The sequence below is a fragment of the Dipodomys merriami genome, unplaced genomic scaffold (genome assembly GCF_024711535.1).
Source record: "Dipodomys merriami isolate MVZ:Mamm:240054 unplaced genomic scaffold, mDipMer1.0.p SCAF_562, whole genome shotgun sequence".
NCBI classification, from domain to species: Eukaryota; Metazoa; Chordata; class Mammalia; order Rodentia; family Heteromyidae; genus Dipodomys; species Dipodomys merriami.
Genome location: NW_027206138.1, coordinates 157,424 through 178,709, shown reverse-complemented (window position 1 = coordinate 178,709; position 21,286 = coordinate 157,424). Strand labels below are relative to the sequence as shown.

Here is a 21,286-nt window from a genome sequence, read left to right as displayed (position 1 = left end):
CTTTAGATCAAGGCTAGTACTGTACTACTTGAGCCACAGTGACGCTTCTGGTTTTCTGGTGGTTAATTGGAGGTAAGAGTGTCACAGATTTCCTGCTAGGGCTAGATTTGAACTACCATCCTCAGATCTCAGTTCCTGAGTATCTGGGATTACAGGCATGAGTCACTGGCTCCCAGCTAAAATGTTATTTATTTTAAATTCTGTGATTTAGATGAGGGACTAGCATGCGTGTGTAGAAAGTTAACTTTCAAGTCATCTTTCTGAATAGTTTCAGAGGTTGATATTCATAATATTTATTGCAGTGTTTAAGAACAGAAGCTCCCAAAGTAACAGAATGATCCTTCATTTTCTCCTTCCCATAGGTATTTTTAGAAGAAAATGAGTGAGATCTAAGTCTAAGACAATATATACTTGAAATTATAAAAAAATTATTTTGATGACACATAAAGAGCCAGATTATGAAACTGCCTTTCATTTTCTAAAGAAAGGAACGTCAGACAAGTATATTTATTTGCAGGCTTTTTCATCTGAACAACAAAGAAAAAAAAACAATATCATAAAAAAGCTGAAGGGGCTGGGAAGGTGGTTCAGTGGTAGAGCGCTTGCCTTGCATGCATGAGGCCATCGGTTTGATTCCTCAGCACAACATAAGCAGGAAAAAAAGCCGGAATTGGTACTGTGGCTCAAGTGGTAGAGTGCTAGCCTTGAGCTGAAGAGCTGAGGGACAGCGACCATGCCCAGAGATCAGACTCAACGACTGGACCCAAAAAAAAAATAAATAAAATAAATAAATTAAATTAAAACGCTGAAGAAGATCAACATCCATGTAAGTGTGATATAGCATTGGATACTTTAAGACATTAATTTATTAAGGTACAATAATTATTTGCAAATGGTATCAGTTCGTTAAATTTATTCATTGTAATTTATTCATTTTATTTTATTTACATGTCACTTAGTATATAAATATATATATATAAATATATATATAAATATATATATATACATATATATATATATATATATATATACCAAAAATTTAGGAAGTATCAATCTCAACAAAACAGTGGATCATGTTGAATCATGCCATTCATCTCAGCACCACAAGAGGCTAAGTTGCTGCTCAGTACCTGTGTCATATAGATCCCTGGTTCACTTGGAGGCAGTCACCTCTCCTGATCCAGAAACTGGGCTGGGATTTAGCCAAGAGGAGGAAGGACTCTGCCTCATCTTCCCTGGGTGGACCTCACAGAATGCAATGTATTTGCTTGCTTTCCTCTTCCAAAAGGCTTGAAATGCCATGCTGCTAAGTGTTCACAATTTGATTCCAGTGACCTGTGGTAGAGGTGTGAGGAAATATTAAATTAAATTTCACATTTGCCAATTGAGCTGTTCTTCCCAGCCTGTGAGTTCAACTCAGCAAGTGTTCATTATTTGAGAGTTGAGAATACTGAGGTAGAGGAGAGTGGGAGGTTGATTGAAAGAGAGGAGAGATAGAGAGAGGGAGGGAGGGAAGGAGAAAGAAAAGAAAGGAAGGAAGGAAGAAAGGAAGGAAGGAAGGAAGGAAGGAAGAAAGAAAGAAAGAAAGAAAGAAAGAAAGAAAGAAAGAAAGAAAGAAAGAAAGAAAGAAAGAAAGAAAGAAAGAAAGTGATAGAGAATGGAGTCAGAAGTCACATGCCAGAGGAACTACCTGTATTTGGTATTAGGTCTGCCCCAGCGTGCAGACCCTATGCAGACACCCCCCCCCATTTCTTGGCTGTTTCCACCCTTTATGTGTTAACTAGGTATCTGACACACCTGGAGATAGCCACCTCCCCCTCCTGCTAAGTCACAACCTGGTCAGCCTCTGGTAACACTTCTCATCCAATCCTTGGCCTAGATATGTCCTGACACTAGGTTAGGTTGCTCCACCTTTTTTTACATGCCGCTCTGCCATGTATGGCATGGGCAGCAGTTAGGTAAATAAACTACTTTACCTGACTGAATACCATGTGGTGTTCATTTCGATGGCTACCTAATGAAACTTACCTAATTAATATACCTTACACTTCAGTGTTTCTTTTTTCTTTAATTTTAATTTTAATTTTTTGTAAACATATTCTACAGAGGGGTTACAATTACGTGGGCAAGATAATGAGTACATCTCTTATCAAGCATTGCTGCCTCCTCCTTTGTTGAACCTTCACATCGCTTCCCAGCCTCTGCACGCCCCCCCACCCAAACCCGCCCCCCACACACCAAAGTTATAAAGTTCGTTTTTGACATGACAACTTGTACTTCTCATAGTTGCATCGGGTCCACCTGTATCCTTAACCAACATATTTGTCCCCATCTCCTCCACAAATTATACCGACATCAAACATAGTGAAATCAGGGGTTGTATTGTGGGGGAGGGACATACAAAGCTACAAAGAAATAATTTGTAAATGAGTTAGAATCAAATGCATGAAAGAAAAAAAACATTTAAATACTTATCTAAGGGTTCATTTTCCTAACATTACATTATCTGACCTTTCCTGCTTGACTCATACATATACTAGATATTGCAAATTATGGAAACCATGGGACGTTTGTTTCTTTGGGCTTGGCTTACTTCACTTAATATAATTTTTTCCAAGTTTTTCCATTTCCTAACAAATGGGGAAATGTCATTCTTTCTGATGGAGGCATAGAATTCCATTGTGTATATATACCACATTTTCTTGATCAATTCATCTACTAAGGGGCATCTGGGTTGCTTCCATATCTTAGCTATGGTAAATAATGCTGCAATAAACATAGTTGTGCTGGTAGCTTTAGTGTGGTCTTGTTTGTAAACATTTGGGTAAATGCCCAAAAGTGTGATTGCTGGGTCATAGGGGAGATTTATGTGAAGTCTTTTGAGGAACCTCTATACTGCTTTCCAAAGTGGTTGAACAAGTTTACACTCCCTCCAACAGTGAAGTAAGGTTCCATTCTGTCCACATCCCCTCCAGCATCTGTTGTTGTTAGAGTTTTTGATTACAGCCATTCTAGCTAGGGTGAGGTGGTATCTCAATGCTATTTTGATTTGCATTTTTTATGGCTAGGGATGCTGAGCATTTCTTCATGTGTCTATTGGCCATCCTTCTTTCTTCTTCAGAGAAGTTTCTCTTCAAGTCATTAGCCTACTTATTTATTGGGCAGTTGTTTCTTTGAGGATTTGTTGTTGAGGGATTTAATTTTTTGAGTTCCAAGTATATTTTAAATATGAGACCCTTGTCCGTTGTATGGCTAGTGAAGATCTTATTCCAATCTGTGGGCTTTCTATTGATCTTACTAGCTATGACTTTTGCCATGCAAAAGCTCTGCAACTTCATGCAATCCCATTTGTCTAACCTTTCTTTGATTTGTTGGGTTTCTGGGTCTAAATTAAGAAAATTTCGGCCTGAATCAAGGAGACCTAGGGTTTCTCCTATTCCATCCTGTAATGTTTTCAGAGTGTCTGCTTTGACTTCGAGGTCTTTAATCCATTTGGAGTTGATTCGGGTGCAGGGTGATATATAAGGATCTAGTTTTAGTTTTCTACAAGTAGTTAATCAATTTTGCCAGCACCATTTTCTGAAGAGGGTGTCTTTCTTCCATTCTATTATGTTAGCTCCCTTATCAAAGATTAGTTGGCTATATGCATGTAGGTTCATTTCTGGGTTTTCATTTATATTCCATTGGTCCTGAGGTCTGTTCTTGTGCCAGTACCAAGTGGTTTTGATTATTATGGCTTTATAGTAGAGTTTGAAATTTGGTATTGATATTCCTCCAGCAGTGTTCTTTCCATTGAGGAGCATTTTTGCTATTCGGGGTCTTTTATTGTTCCATGAGAATTTTTGGATTGCCTCTTCTATTTCTTTGAAGAATGAGGGTGGAATTTTGATAGGTATTGCATTGAATTTGTAGATAACCTTGGGAAGTCATGCCATTTTCGTGATGTTAATCTTTCCAATCCAGGAGCATGGGATGTTTTGCCATTTTCTAAGTTCTGTTTGGATTTCCTTTTTCAGATTTTAAAGTTTTCATCATAGAGGTCCTTCAATTCTTTGGTTAAGTTAATTCCTAGGTATTTTATTTTTTGAGGGGCTATTACAAATGGAGTTAGTTTCCTAATTTCAGCCACACTTTTCTCATTGTTTGCATAGAGAAAAGACATTGATTTTTGAGGGTTAATTCTATACCCTGCTACTTTGCCAAATTTTTGAATCAGTTTGAGAAATTTGGGAGTGCAGTCTATGGGATTCTTTAAATACAAGATCATGTCATCTGCAAAGAGGGAGAGTTTTATTTCTTCTTTCCTTATTTGGAACCCCTTTATGTTTGCATCTTGTCTTATTGCTGTAGCAAGGCATTCTATTACTAGATTGAAGAGAAGTGGAGAGAGTGGACATCCTTGTCTTGTTCCTGAGTTAAGAGGAAATGGCTTTAGTTTTTCACCATTAAGTATAATGCTGGCTGTAGGTTTGTCATATACAACCTTTATTGTATTGAGGAATGTCCCATGGATTCCTAATTTTTCCAAAACCTTCATCATAAAGGGGTGTTGGGTCTTGTCGAATGCTTTTTCTGCATCTATTGTGATAACCATGTGGTTCTTATCCTTGCTCCTGTTGATGTGATGTATAATATTAATCGATTTGCGTATATTGAACCGTCTTTGCATCTCTGAAATGAATCCTGTTTCATCGTGGTGTATGATTTTTTGTATGAATTGTTGAAGTCGATTGGCCAAAATTTTGTTGAAAAGTTTTGCATCAATGTTCATCAAAGAAATGGGTCCATACTTCTCTTACTTTGATGAGTCCCTGCCTGGTTTTGGGATGAGGGTTATGATGGCTTCATAGAGTGTGTTCGGTAGTGAACTTTCTCTTTCAATTTCATTGAAGAGTTGGAGGAGTATTGGTGTGAGCTCTGCTTTGAAGTCCTTGTAAAATTCCGCTTGAAAACCATCTGGTCCTGGACTTTTCTTAGCTGGGAGGTCTCTTATTTTCTGTTTCTATTTCAATGCTTGATATTGGCCTGTTAAGCTGGTTTAACTCATCTTGGTTTTGTTTTGTCATGTCAATATTTGCTAGGAAATGGTCCATTTCTGTCAAGTTGTCAAACTTATTAGCATAAAGTTTTGAGAAATATTCCCTTATAATGTTCAGAATCTTGGTTGTTTCCGTGGTGATGTTTCCATTCTCATCTCTGAGTTTATTAATTTGGGTGTATTCTCTTCTTTTTCTGATAAGATTTCTAAGGGTCTGTCAATTTTGTTAATATTTTCGAAAAACCAACTCTTTGTTTTGTTGATTCTTTCTATAGTTTTTTTTATTCTAATTCATTTAATTCTGATTTAATTTTAATTATTTCTTTCCGTCTACTGGATTGGAGTTTAACTTGCTGCTCTTTTTCAAGGAGGTTTAGATGTGTCATTAAATTGTTGGTTTCAGATCTCTCCAATTTGTTGATGTAGGAGCTCAGAGCTATAAACTTGTCTCTGAGTACTGCCGTTGCTGTGTTTCAGAGTAGCTGGTAATTTGTGTGCTCATTTTTGTTGAATAGCATGAACATTTCAATTTCCTTTCTAATCTCTTCCATGACCCACTCGTGATTCAGCAGTGTGTTGTTCCCCCTCCATATGATACCGGACTTTCTTTGGTGGCTTTTGGTGTTGAGTTCAAAATTTATTCCCTTGTGGTCAGAGAGAATGCAAGGTATAACTTCAATGTTTCTGAATTTGGACAAGTTTGCTTTGTGGCCTAAAATGTTGTCTATTTTAGAAAATATTCCATGTACTGCTGAGAAGAACGTTTATTCTGATGCTGCTGTGTGAAATATTCGGGAAATGTCTGTTAAATCTAGTTGATCTATGCAGCTGTTTAGATCTGTGGTTTCTCTGTTGAGTTTTGGCCGAGTTGATCTATCTAGTGGGGAGAGTGGTGTGTTAAAATCTCCAACAATTAATGTCTTTGGATTTATGTGGGATTTGACACTTCAGTGTTTCCAGTTTTGAATCCATGGATATTTTTTCTGACACATGTGTGTTCAGTATCTACAAAACATATGTACTAACTTATCATGTAACAGTATAATTTTGCCTGGAATCTTTTTTTTAAATTTTTTTAATTGTGAAAATACCATACAGAGAAGTTACAATTACATGAGCAAGGTAATGAGTACATTTCTTATGAAGCATTGTTGCCTCCTCCTTTGTTTCCCCTTCCTATCCCTTCCCATCCCCCACCTCCCCCGCCAAATTTGTAAAGTTCATTTTTTGACATAAAATGTTGTACATCTCAGTGTTGGAATGGCTCCACCTGCATCCCTATTTAAACCATTTTTCCCTTCCCTTCCACAAAGTATACCAACATCTGAATCTTTAATAGCAGCCTAATTAACCTTAAAGTCTATTTTCCTTGCTTTGTTTCGTTTTTTGCCTAACATAAGCAAAGATTTGGTGGGACATTCTGAAAAGATCTCTGCCCTCATATTTACTAATCTCCCTGGGCTTCAACCCGTGAGGTACCAGCTCAGATGATGGAACTTTGAAATTCTGGAAAGCAGATGCACATCATAAGGCCCATGGCTTTGGGTTTTCTCAGATTATTTTTTAAATGTACTTGTTACTAAGGTGTGTACAGTGAGTTTACCATTCCACAATTCATGTCATGTGTATATTTTTCTTATAGACAATGGCAACCTTTCCTTAGCTTTCTCCCAGTTTCTTTTTTTGTTGTTGTTGATGTTTTTTTTTTTATTTGTGTACCTGACCTTCAGCTTGAAATCATGATTGTGTGCTGCCCCTGGGTTTTTTAATCAAGGCTACTCTACCTCTGGAGCCCCAGCTTCCTTTATGGCTTTTTGGTTGTTAATTGAAGAGAAGAGTCACAAATTTTCTCACTCCTGCTGTCTTTGAACTGTGATCATCAGCCTCCTGAGTAGCTAGGATTATAGGCCTGAGTCTTCAGTGTCCAGCTACTAAAGTGTTGGTTTTATGCTTCCCTGGTTGTGTTACAATTTTCCTCGACTCTTAGCACTAATACTACATATTGCCTGGCTAAAATCTGAATTGGTAGAACATACTTGTATTTTGATTAAAACAAGAATTGAAACTATAGGCCATAGGGACATATAAGCTAAACAATTCCCTTGGAACATGGCATAAAAACGAGTAGGTTTATTGCCAGTTGACTGTGTCTTGTCTTTACTGTTAATTCTACATGGCCTGTGAATGATGTTAAACATATCCAAATGACCATTGGCAGAAATAATGTTTCTCATCCTGTTCTAAAATTAAAACAAAAACCAACCAAAAAAAACTATATATGAGTCCAGCAATTTCCTCTAATTAAAGACCAGTCTGCCCCAGTTTATGAAAAAAAAATCCTTTAGTTAGGTGCTGTTGCTTTTTCTAACTGCAAATATAACGAAATCTGTTGTAGTCTATAGAATTGTATAACACACCTGTCATTTTAATTCACAAGAAATTCAGCCATTAAAAAGTTTATTTATTTTTTGAGTCAGTTGTGGGGTGAACTCAGGGCCTGGGCACTTTCCCTGTGCCTCTGTGCTCAAATTGAGCCACAGGCCACTTCTGGTTTTTGAGTTGCAAATTGGAGATAAGAGTCTTATGGGGACTGGCTTTGAACTGTGATACTCAGATCTAAGCCTCGTGAGTAGCTGGGATTATAGGCATGAGACACTGGCACCTGTCTTCAAATAGACATTTTTGAAATGATGAACTGCTTGGTGCCTCGGGCTCACATATATAATCCTTGCTATAGTTAGTGTTACAGGTATGAGAAACAAATACTAGGTGTGTGTTGTTCATGATAGTTTATATTGGCATCTTTTAATATAATTTGTTTCTTATACTACAATGCTCTTATTTTTATTTTCTCCTAGGTGAGGGTGATAGAAACCCTAGGTCTCCTTGGCTCAGGTGGAAATTTTCTGAATAGAGACCCGGAAACACAACAAATCAAAGAAAGGTTGGACAAATGGAATTGCATAAAGTTGCAGAGCTTCTGCAGGGCAAATGACATAGCTAGCAAGATCAATAGAAAGCCCACGGATTGGGAGAAGATATTTATTAGCCATACAACGGACAAGGGTCTCATATCTAAAATATACTTGGAACTCAAAAAATTAAACCCCCCAACAACAAATCCGCAAAGAAACAACTGCCCAATAAATAAGTGGGTGAAAGACTTAAAGAGAAACTTCTCTGAAGAAGAAAGAAGGATGGCCAATAGACACATGAAGAAATGTTCAACATCCCCAGCCATAAAAGAAATGCAAATCAAAACAACATTGAGATATCACTTCACTCCCATTAGAACGGCAAAAATCAAGAACTCTAACAACAACAGATGCTGGAGGGGATGTGGACAGAATGGAACCTTACTTCATTCTTGGTTTGAATGTAAACTTGTTCAACCACTTTGGAAAGCAGTATGGAGGTTCCTCAAAAGACTTCACATGGAATTCCCTTATGACCCAGCAATCCCACTTTTGGGCATTTACCCAAATGTTTACAAACAAGACCACACTAAAGCTACCAGCACAACTATGTTTATTGCAGCATTATTTACCATAGCTAAGATATGGAACCAATCCAGATGCCCCTCAATAGATGAATGGATCAAGAAAATGTGGTATATATACACAATGGAATTCTATGCCTCCATCAGAAAGAATGATATTGCCCCATTTGTTAGGAAATGGAAAAACTTGGAAAAAATTATATTAAGTGAAGTAAGCCAGGCCCAAAGAAACATAGGTCCCATGGTTTCCCTTATTTGTAATATCTAGTATATGTATGAGTCAAGCGGAAAAGGTCAGATAATGTGATGTCAGGAAAATGAACCCTTAGATATGTATTTTAATGTTTTTTTCTTTCATGCATGTGTTTCTAACGCATTTATAAGATTATCTCTTTGTTGCTTTGTATGTCCCTCCCCCACAGTATATCCCCTGCTTTCACTACATTTGATGTCAGTATAACTTGTGGAGGAGATGGGGAAAAACCAGTTGTTTAAGGATACAGGTGGACCTGTTGCAACAATGAGAAGTACAAGTTGTCATGTCCAAAACGAGCTTGACAACGTCGGTGCGGGGGGCGAGGTGGAAGTTGGGGAAGGAGAAGGATTGGGATTGGGGGGAGGGGGGAGGCTGGGAAGGGATGTGAAGAGTAAACAAAATAGGAGGCTGCAATGCTTGGTAAGAAATGTACGCATTATCCTCCCCATGTAATTGTAACTCCTCTGTACAGTATCTTCTCAAATAAAATTAAATTAAATTTTAAAAAAAGACCTATTTTAAGTGGGAAGAAGGTTCTCAGAAAAATTTTTTCAGTGTTTGTGTTGTGTAGTATTACCCAAGTGTACATAAGGTAACAGAAGGAGAAACAATAGGAATAGGAGAAGAGAAATTCTGTATTTAAGTAAAATGGTTCTATACACTATAGAAGACTCTGCAAATAAGACAATTTTGAAATAATAAAGCCATGGCCAGTATGCAGATCTATGGGAGTGACATAGAGAAAGCATTACTACTAAGTGGAACATGAAGGATGAGACCACTCTCTTTCTTCTAATAGCTCTAAATCATTATAGCTAATCATTCAAATTTGTAAAAAGTAGAATGGAAGAATAATTCTGGTTCCAAGCAATTCATATATAAGACCATGGACTTAACTGGAAAAAAGGCCATGTCGAGTGCACAGGAATTATACTAGCAATGAACTAGTGGCTAAGATCACATTTCTTTTTTTTTTCTTTTCTTTCTTTTTTTTTTTTTTTGATGGTAGTGGGGCCTGAAATCTAGGCCTGGGCCCTGTCCCTCTATTGTTCAGCTCAAAACTTTTTCTCTACCTTTGAGCCCCACACCACTTCCAGGTTTCTGTTGGTTAATTAGAGATAAATGCCTCAGAAACTTTTCTACTCATACTGGATTTGAACTGCAATCCTCAGATCTCAGCCTCCTAATTAGCTAGGATTACCAGTGTGAACCACTTGAAACCTGCTTAGGATCACATTTCTAACAGTGTATACTCAGCATAAGTAATGTGTATAGTCATCTGTCTTTATATGAACTCGAGATACAAATCTGTGAAACAGATTAGATTTTACACTCACAAAAATGGTTGTAGTTCAAAAGTTGATACCCATGGAGAAATAAAACTTAAGAATGTAAAGGAGTCTGGGAAGTTCAGTTTGCATCCAGCTTGGGCAAAACAGTCTTTGAGACACTATAATTAACCGGCCAAAAGATGCATTAGAAGAATGTCTCAAGTGATGGAATACTAGTTATGAGCAAGAGTGCTGAAGAAGAGCTTGAGGTTTTTGCATACTTATATACATACAAACACGCACATACACACAGAGGCACTTATATGTTCTAACAAACATATGGAACAACTGTCAGATTATGTAGAAAAGTTAGAAAATATATCCTTAGTAAGAATAAAATCAAGTGATAATTTTTAATATTAGAAAGTCCTCAAGTGAAATTTCCCCAAAAAGCTTGAGAATATTACATAGGTGAGAACAAAGATAGTAAGAAAGTCAACTCATCATTAATAAAGGGATCAGATCCGGGGAGGAATGAATCAGAGACCCCTTCACAGCATCTGAAAAGGTTCATATCCTGTTTCAAATGTTAGAACATCTTTGAAAATAGTACATGAACAATCTGAGCCATCAGTCTAACGGAAAATATTATTGGAGAAATTCAGAATTGCTAGTCTGTATCTAGATTAAATAAAAAAAGAAAACTATTGTAGGACAATGTGATACAAGCCAGGAATTCTAGCACTCAGAATAAGACAGGTGATTAGAGAGTGGAATGACGTAGTGATACTTTCAGTGGACTAGGTAGTATAATTTGTCTCAATAAAACAAACAAAAGAGGAATAAAAAATAAGCCAGAAAGGAATACACAGTTGGAAATTTGGGCTAATTTTGTCAATATATTTTGAGAAGTCAAATTTCCTATTGAAACGCAACTCATATAATCCTCAGTTGTGTTTAAATGCCGCCTTCATTACAGAATATTACAGTTGTGTTTAAATGTCGCCTTCATTACAGAATATTACTAGATGCAAAAGAGCTCATGATTCCCAACCAAGAATTTGAAAAAGCAACCATCATTCTGTTAGATTCTAAAGAAATGTTGGATTACAAAAGCTTAAGCCTAGAGAAATAGGAAAGTTCATTTAATGTAGGACTTTGTAGACCTGGCTAAATAAGAATTTAGATTTAAAATAAATATTTTTGTTTGTAATTTAATATTCTATAGGATCGTATAAAATTGTTTTTAAGTAGAGATTTAATTTACAAATTCACAAATTATTATGGCATTCTATTTGCCTAAAATATTATTTCAAGTAAGGTATAATTAGTAGTTAGTTAACAGTTAATTTCAACAGTTCATAAGTAACATGATAATGTGAATAATCTAGATAAAGTTGTCAACAAATTGATACTATTAATTTATAAATTTACCAAAAGAGCAACTTTTTGAGACTTTGGTGTAACATGGTATGAAGAGAGTAATTGCGTGACATCTTTTTTTTTTTCTACCAATACATAACACAGGAAGAAATTTCCTTAATTATGTACCTCTGTATACAATGAGAAAAATGCTACGGTTAGGGTTTGTTTTTATTTTGTTTTTGTTATTTGGTTTGTCCTAGGGCTTAACTTCTAGGCCTGGGCACTGTTCCTGAGACTGTTTTTGCTCAAGGCTACTGCTCTACCACTTGAACCTCAGTGCCACTTGTGTCAGGCTTTTCGTGACCAGTTTATTGGAAGTAAGCATCTAAGGAACCGTCCTTCCTGGGTGGGATTTGAACCAGAATCTTCAGATCTTAATATTCAGACATTCAGATCTCCTGATTATCTATGATAGATAAAATATGTAATTATAAATAATATTTGCAAGTGTTCTGATCTCAAGGGTAACACTGGGTGGAAAATGATGCAGCAAAGTTTAGTGTAGTGTTTAGTGTACGAAGGGCATCACATTAGCAGTAGTGTAGTATTTTTCACAATACTTATATGCTAGTCATGTTGTGAATTTAAGGAATTTTAACGTGCACATTACAAGTTGGAAATTGTTGAGCTAGGATGACTTTATGGCATAAAATCTTGGGATTGATGGTTATCTAAATAATGGCTTACTTGATAAACAAATGTTTACTCTAGAGGAATTAATATAGATACTTCATCGTTTTAACTTCTACCAGACTGTGGTTATTTTTTCTGTTGAATTTAAATATGTAACGCCTCATTGAAAACTGCACTTATTACAGAATTAAATAAAATGCAAACAGGTACTGTTTTGAATGTCTCTAGTGTGGCATGTTCAGAATTTGAATATGAATAGCTAGTAATAATAGGAATGTTGAAGAACACATATATTCTGTCCTCCTAACAATTATTAAGTTTGAAAAGTTAAGTGTTTCCATAGAATTGAACTTTTTCTGTTTTAGTATGAGACAATACTAAAACAATTTTTTTCCAAAATAATGACAAGTATATTCTAAAAATATTGTATTGTTTGATAATATTCAAGTTGATGACCCTCTCATAAAGGGATAATTAAATCAAATTAGCAGCCAAAATGTTCATTTCTTTAAAAGGTAATACACTTAGAATAAAATTACTATACCAATACAGTGAAATTATATTTTATACAGCTCAATTTTAATTTAATTTTATTGTCAAGGTGATATATAGAAGGGGTTGCAGTAATTATAAGGTAGTGAATACATAATATGTGCTACTTTTTTTACCCCTCCCTCATTTTTCTCACACTTTTCCTTTACCCCAATACACCACATAAGTTTAATGTAAATTTCCAACATGTTGTTTTGTGAGTATTGCTATTGCATTGGTTTGCCCTTTGTTCTTTGTCTTGCCATTTCATTGTTCCTCTTCCCTTGCTAAATTAAGATAAATGTATATACAATACACAGGATATTGAAATCAAATATAACAGGGATAAACCAAAGGGAAAACACAAAAGAAAAAAGGAATCACATAGTACATTAAAAACAACAACCACAAACAGAAAATTCTGTTCCCATATCCAGGAGTCCATTTTGCTCATCATCATCTTATATGGTCATACATACATAGTTATTGAGCAATTCTGCTCAACTGCTAGCACTATCCTAGACATTTCCTACTTATTACAAATGAGGAAACAACGGAATCTATTTCTTTGTGTCTTGTTTATTTTACTTTGTAGGATTTTTCCAAGTCTTTCCATTTCCGTATGAATTTGAAGTATAGAATTCCATTGTTGGTGGGAATGTAAACTTGTTCAACCACTTTGGAAAGCAGTATGGAGGTTCCTCAAAAGACTTCACATAGATCTCCCCTATGATCCAGCAATCCCACTTTTGGGCATTTACCCAAATGTTTACAAACAAGACCACACTAAAGCTACCAGCACAACTATGTTTATTGCAGCATTATTTACCATAGCTAAGATATGGAACCAACCCAGATGCCCCTCAGTAGATGAATGGATCAAGAAAATGTGGTATATATACACAATGGAATTCTATGCCTCCATCAGAAAGAATGACATTTCCCCATTTGTTAGGAAATGGAAAGGCTTGGAAAAAATTATATTAAGTGAAGTAAGCCAGGCCCAAAGAAGCATAGGTCCCATGGTTTCCCTTATTTGCAATATCTAGTATAGGTATGAGTCAAGCGGAAAAGGTCAGATAATGTGATGTTAGGAAAATGAACCCTTAAATATGTATTTTAATGTTCTCGTTTCTTTCATGCATATGTTTCTAACGCATTTATAAGATTATTTCTTTGTTGCTTTGTATGTCCCTCCCCCACAGTGTAACCCCTGGTTTCACTATATTTGATGTCAGTATAACATGTGGAGGAGATGGGGCCAAACAAGTCGTTTAAGGATTCAGGTGGACCTGTTGCAACAATGAGAAGTACAAAATGTCATGTCAAAACCAGCTTTACAATGTCGGGGGGGGAGGGGGGTATAATTGGGTGGGGGGAGGGGGGAGGCTGGGAAGGGAGGTGAAGGGTAAACAAAGGAGGAGGCTGCAATGCTTGGTAAGAAATATATGCATTATCCTGCCCATGTAATTGTAGCCCCTCTGTACAGTATGTTCTGAAATAAAATAAAATAATATTAAAAAAAAAAAGAATTCCACCGTGCATACATAAACCACATTTTGTCACTTAGTTCATCTACTGAGTCGCATATTGGTTTAAAACATGACGGCATGTAATTATCACTTAGGGTCATTCAAAAATGAGAGATGCCACTTCCCCAGACATTCTAAAAGCATGATTTCTAAGTAAGATAGGATTTTATGGTGGTAGGAGTTTTGAGAAATCTGGATGAGTCTCATGTATATCTTGCACTTAATTAGGCAGGAAGATATCCAATATCAGAAGATAAATATGGTAGTGTCAAAAATATGTCCCTTGAGAAAGATATAGGAGGCTGCCAGAAGTATAAAGTAGTTCAGATAATTTTGAAGAATTTAGAAATGCAAGCTTAAGTATGTCTCTTTAAATAACAATTATGTAAGTGGAAGGGCAAAAGAAGGGGACGAGAAGAAAACAACTGACAGCAGATCATTGTCCAAAGATAGAGTATAAAAAGACATAATCTATAACTTTCAAGTTAAAGAGAGACCAATAGAATACATCTCATTTAATTTAGGTACATGCAAAATAATTACTTGGCTTTTTCCTACTTTAATGCTCCAAAACAATGGAAGATTTGTAAGAAAAGTTATGTGATTGCCATTGCTTCAACCTGAACACCAACTGTGATAAGCCTTTTTTTTCTTACTTTGCAGTTGGAATTTATCCCTAGTTGATGATATTGTGTCTGATTAGAGTCAGAGTTAGCGGCTTGTACTTGTACATTTATCCCAGAATAGGTTAAAGCAGTCCCCCCCCCCAAGATATCCAAGTACATTGTCTGAATCTGTACTTTGAACACACCCTCACACCTGAGCACATTATTTGAAAATATACTTCAGCATTTCTTGGCACATTCTACTTTGTGCCCTTGTCTTCTTTGCACATTCCTTTTGAGTTCGTAGTTGCTCTATTTACATTTCATCTGTAAAAACTGCTAAGAAAATTTTTCAACTACCACTTCTTCTTTGCACATGCCCAGTCTATGTATGAAGGTACATTGTCCATGTTAAGCAATAGGGTAGTGCTCACTCTCTGCGGAGAAAAGTTCCACAATATGACCCTGTGTCCACATTAAAGTGTGTAGAATTTAAAGCATTTTAAGACAAACAGTGATATTAGAATTGAAAGGCACCTTATGGACATTTTCTTGGAGCTCATTAGTTTACCCAAGAGAAATATAAATCATCCACAAAATCTGGATTAATATTTTTAATGTTGCCACTGTGCATGCATCCATATTAAAAATCTGCACAAATAAAGAAACAAAAAAACTAAACCTTAACAGGTAGATTGACTATGTGCTTATAACAAATTATGGAATAGATTTTGGAATTATTGCAAATTCCTAACCAGTATGAATTAGTTTCTTCTCTCCCCACCACTACACACAAATATTTAAGAGTGGCAACAGAATTATTTCAAGTAATATACTGTAAATGTTACTGCAATATCATGTGTATCTCTAAAATTCCCTTGAAAGTAATAGATTATACATTCTATTGAAATATTAGTTATTGTATTCTAGGAAACTTTTGGAAGAATAGACTGTATATCTTTGAAATGAAAAAGGTCAAAAAATAGTAGCATAAAAGCTTTAGAGGAAGTCTGTCTTCAGCAATATATATATACATATATATATATACATATAATATGTAGAAAGACATACATTTTAGAGAATATTTGTCATCAGAAATAAATACATATATTTGAATTTATGTGTGGAACGATGTACATTATAGTGAAACAAAAATCTTAAAACATAATTAAATTAAAAAAAATACATCAAACCAAGTGACTCACGCCTATAATTTGAGCGATTCTGGGTAATGAGATCTTAGAATTGTGTTTGAAACTAGCCCAGACAGGAAAGTACTTTTTAGGGGACTGGGAAGGTGGCTTAGTGGTAGAGCGCTTGCCTTGCATGCATGAGGCCATGGATTATATTCCTCAGCACGGCATAAGCAAAAAGAAAAAAGCTGGAAGTGGCGATGTGGCTCAAGTGATCGAGCTCTGGCCTTGAGCTGAAGAGCTGAGGGACAGCGCCCAGGCCAGAGTTCAGGCCCCACGACTGGACCCCTCCATCCCGCAAAAAAAAATACTTGTTCAATTCTTATCTCCATTTAACCACTAAAAACAGGAGTTACCTCTGTGCCTCACATTAATTTCAAAAAAGCACCTTTTAACTGCTGTGAACATTCCTTAGAAACATGAATACATTCCCCTGGAAAATGTTAAGTAAAACCTATAGAATATTTATGTTTATGTTAAAGACATGACTATTCAGTTTAAGGTATTTAGGTAATGATTAGGAATTAAGAATAATGATAATATATTGGGACTGGTCTTTTATTCTATTTTATTATAGTATTAAAATGATATTTGTAATGATTGTATAAAAATACTCTTGTTTGCTATTTGAGTTATAATAAGTAATAAACATTTTAAATTGATTTCCATAGGAAAAAATCATTTTCTTAATGGTATCAATTCTTTTTTTTCTTTTCTTTTTCTTTTTTTCCTTTTCCTCACTTTTTTTAAAAAAATTTATTTTTTATTGTGAACATACTGTACACACGGGTTCCAATTACATGGGCAAGATAAGTACATTTCTTATCAAGCACTGCAGCCTCCTCCTTTGTTTACCCTTCACATCCCTTCCCAGTGTATCAATACTTTAGTAATTACAAAACAATTAAAAAAATTAGTCGAAGGCTGATTTGCTCTAAGACTATATTTGTTTTCTTGTTCTAGTTTTTATATGTTGGTCGAAATTAAAATTCCAAAAATTCAATGGATATTGGTATTCAGGAACATCTTTATATGTACTAATATTGGAGTTGCTTAAGTGAAATTGTTTTATTTCATTTGTTATTTTCACAAATAAGTCAAGATGATTATGTATTTTTATTCTTTTCATTGCTATTGGTTCTTACCTTGATAATAATTTTTTTCCTAGCAAAGTAGAGAATACAATTGGATTGAAGAAGTAACATATGACTTTCTTAGAATGCAGATGCATAGATTTGGGTCATTTGTCATTTGCTAAAAGTTTCTTCCAGAAAAGGTTATCAATTACTTATAAGTGATGCATAATTCCTAGATATTACAGTTATCATATACACTTTTTGATTGAGTTATCTCTGTATAAACTCAAAAAAAACGACCAAAAAACTCAAAAAACACAGAAATCACATCGTTGTTTTAAACGCTGTAGTTTACAAAGACTTTTTAGCCAACAATGAAAACATCTTTTTAGGTATTCTGCAATTTGTGTGAAGTATTTTTAACAATAGTTTTCCTTTTTGCTGACATGAAGTTCACATGCAATATATAATCTCCTTTTATTGTATACATTGTAGTGCTTTGGAAGTAAATTGTACAATAATAGGTTTTCCAAGCCTAATTTTCACAAACTTGCATTTCTTCAAATAGAAATGCCATAAATTTTAGAACAGACATTAAAATAGATATAAAATTCACTTACAGGAATTTGTCCAGCATACATCCTCTATAGTGTGTCTTTTCAAATTTGTTTTTGGGGATTATTTCCAGGTTCTAACACATATTATTCAAGTGTACTGTCAATGAGCTATATTCCCTGTCCAAACAAGTTTTTTACTTCTCTTTAATATATACATAGAAGTGTAATAAATATATCCTGTAAATTTTCTTTGACCTTTTGAAAACTTGCTTGATATAATGATTGTAGTATTGTACAAATTGATTTGCTATGTGGAGTATATCAATTTCTCCATAATTGCACTACTATATTTTGTGTAATCTTTTTATTTTATGGTCATACTAGTGAGTTTTCTTTTGATTTATTCTTAGATACTAAAGAGGAACTTATTTCATTTGCTCCTCCTATTGACTATCAATTTACATATGTTCTTTAAAGAAATACCTTATTCGGGAAAAATTTATATAGAATTAGAAGATATAAAAATACTTAAGATTCAGTAATATTGTAGCATTAACATTGTAGCATTAACAAATATGTTTCCTGTATCTCTTGGATACGTTTTCACTTCGGTTATAGTGTCCTTTGAATTATGAAAAGCTATCACTTGATATAATCCAGATTATTTTTGCTTTTCATTAGCCACTAATGCATTCCATGTCAAAATTTTAGAAACCTTTTACATTTATGCATTATAGGTTTTCACATCTCACATTTAGTTTGATAATCATTTTTTATATTAAATTTTTGTATAAGGATGGAAGTAGGCTCATATCTGTAACCCTGCCAGGCCGGGAAGGAACGTCCATGATACTCTTATATCCTATAAACCTCTAGAAAACCAGATCTGGTGTTGTAACTCAAGCCGTAGGGCACTCACATTGAGCAGAAGAACACAGACAGCGCTTAAGCCCAGAGTTCAAGCCCCATGAATGTCAAAAAAACAAAACAAAACAAAAAAGGATTGAGGTAGTAGTCTAAGATCATTCTTTAAATCTCGAGAGACAATAGTGTCAATACACCCATTTAAGATTTTATTTTTTTTCATAAAGTCATAGGATAGTTTTCAAAATCTATTGATCATAAAACTAAGAATTTATTTTTGACAACTCTGTTACATTCTTCTATGTATCTGCTCTTATAGTAGAACTATTTAGTCTTCACTACTAAACATGGTAATACGATTCAAAGTTAGTATGAAGGCTGAAGCTACACAATTTTACAAGATTGTTCTGACTGACCTGTATTCCTTGAATTTACATACGAGTTTATTGAGCAGGTGGACCAATATTCTACAGAGATATCTAGATGTTTGATAGTCACTCATATTTTGTACCTTGTAAAAACACAATACCCCAGATATTATACATAGAGAAATGTCTTTAGTGAATACTGGAAACAACTAAAATTAATTTAGGAATGAGTTAAGACTTAGATAATGCTGTAGCATCATCAAACTGAATGATAACAACTTGAGCTGTACAACAGAGGAGAGTGAGAGGGGAAATAATGATGGAACACATAGGAGCTATATGTCATTGCTATGGTGTTTCAAAAAACAGAAAGACTTCAGAGAAGAAAAGGAGAAAAGTAAAGTGTCCTGAGTCAAGTTTCTTTTTAATCCATCTAATAGTTTGGACCAAAAGTCAGTGAAAATGGGAAAAAAGAAAATAGAAAATAAAGCATTGTATATACCTGTTACAATGTAAGGAAATTTAATAGGAATATGATAATTAATTCGCAAAGAAATAAGAGAAAAATTAGCTAAACTCTAAAGGGAAAAAGAATGAAGAGAGAAAAGAAGCAAAGTAAAACATTTATCAATAACAAACACAAGACTTTGGAAGTGGAAAGGTAGTGGGAATATTCTATATAACAATAAAAATTGCTAGCATGGATAGAATAAGGATCACATTGTATCATATATAATTTTGAAAAAACATACTAGGAATGAAATTTTCAATGTCATGATTTGCAACACTATTTGGATTATAACTAGGCAGTATAGCTCAATGGTAAAACATTGGCCTAGCATGTGTGAAGCAATGGTGTGATCTCCCAAACATTACAAAGTACACACAAAGCAAACACACACAAAAACCACATAAACACACACATACACACATTTGGAATATTCATATTATCATATTAAACAGAGGAAATTATCACAAATACTAAAAGTATGTTAATATATGAAATCATAATATTACTCATACTATTTAAAAGTTTAGTAGAAATAAAATAGTCATAATATACTTGGATTTTAATAGATTAAGTAAATTAAAAATTAATAGAAGACATGAGAATATTTGCAAATAAGTTTAAAAAATAAGCATTTTGAAACAAATGTCCTTTTATTTTGACAAAAGATTGATGTTACTGGTGTTTTAACTCAAGATTTAGAATATGATAGCGAGGTGCCCTATATAACAGTAGCGAGGGCTATATATCTATTCATTTCATTCTGAATAGTTTTATAATAAGGTCAGAGTTTCTCAGTATCTCTCGAATTACAAACCCTATTTACACTACCCACCATAGCTAGAAAATGGATGCCACAAATCACAATGCCTAGCTCAAACTTTTTTTTTTTAATTCAAGTAAAACTATTTCCAAAAAGTGGCCAAGTAATGAAGCATTTCTTAATAAAGTATGTGCTTCTTGAAAATACAGTAAGGATTTGTTACCTGGACAAATATGTTTATAACTATAAGAAAATAAATTTATTTAAAATCATTAACCATATAAAAATTAAGAAAAAATTGTTTAAATAGTCATGTTAAATATTATAAAAGAAAAATACATGTGTCTGAATAATTTACATGTGTAAAAATCATGCAAAAATAAATTAACTAATCCTACAACTCTGAAAAAAATGAATTACCCTAAAGAAACGAAATCATTTAAGCCCAAAATTTGAAATTTAGAAAATAAAATGAAGTGTGCTCTTTAGTTGACTCAATTAAGTGTAAACCCTCTGTATATCGATTTTATAATAAAAATGCATTAACAAAGAAAGCAGAAGTACCCATGGATCAATAGCAACAAAAAAAGCATCAGTATTTCTTGTTTTGAGTATACAAAATTCAATGGAAGGCATTACAATGTTCCTTCCCTATTAAATGTACTCAATACTTTACCTTATTTAGGTAACTGTAACCTCTGTGTACATTACCATTAAAATAAAATTAAATTGAAATTAAAAATAACCCAAATGATATACCAATTAAGAATTCGTAGAAGCCATTGGTTAAAAACTTTGTAAAAAACTGCCATAAATACCCAAGGAATATATTTGATGATATTATTTAATTACTTCAACTTCAGCAGAAAAGCCAAAAGTTTAAAAATTGTTACAAAGTAAAGTAATAAATCAGAATATATTACTATTAATAATAAACATAAGATTAATTTATAGTGGTAGTCCAATATGTAAGAAATGAGGGAATTTGCCATTCATTTGCACTTAATAAGGGAGAAAGAATATTTTAGGTCTTTTTAAATTATCATAAGTTTAATGAAGAAACTATTCTGTCACATCATATGATAGTCAGATAAAGCTGATATTAGAGCAAAGAACAGTTTTTTGAATGTTCATGTATATATTTATTTTGGTTGTGGGAAATTGTGG

The 21,286-nt window shown here is 34.3% G+C and overlaps 1 long non-coding RNA gene across 1 annotated transcript in view; it reads right to left on the bottom strand.

The window, feature by feature from the left end:
- Nucleotides 1–1,090: 1,090 nt before the first annotated feature.
- LOC138812330 (uncharacterized) overlaps nt 1,091–21,286 on the bottom strand; it is a 53,409-nt gene continuing 33,213 nt past the window's right edge. Inside the window, exon 4 of the long non-coding RNA XR_011367588.1 lies at nt 1,091–1,335. This is a non-coding gene — a long non-coding RNA (uncharacterized lncRNA). The remainder of the gene's footprint in view (nt 1,336–21,286) is intronic.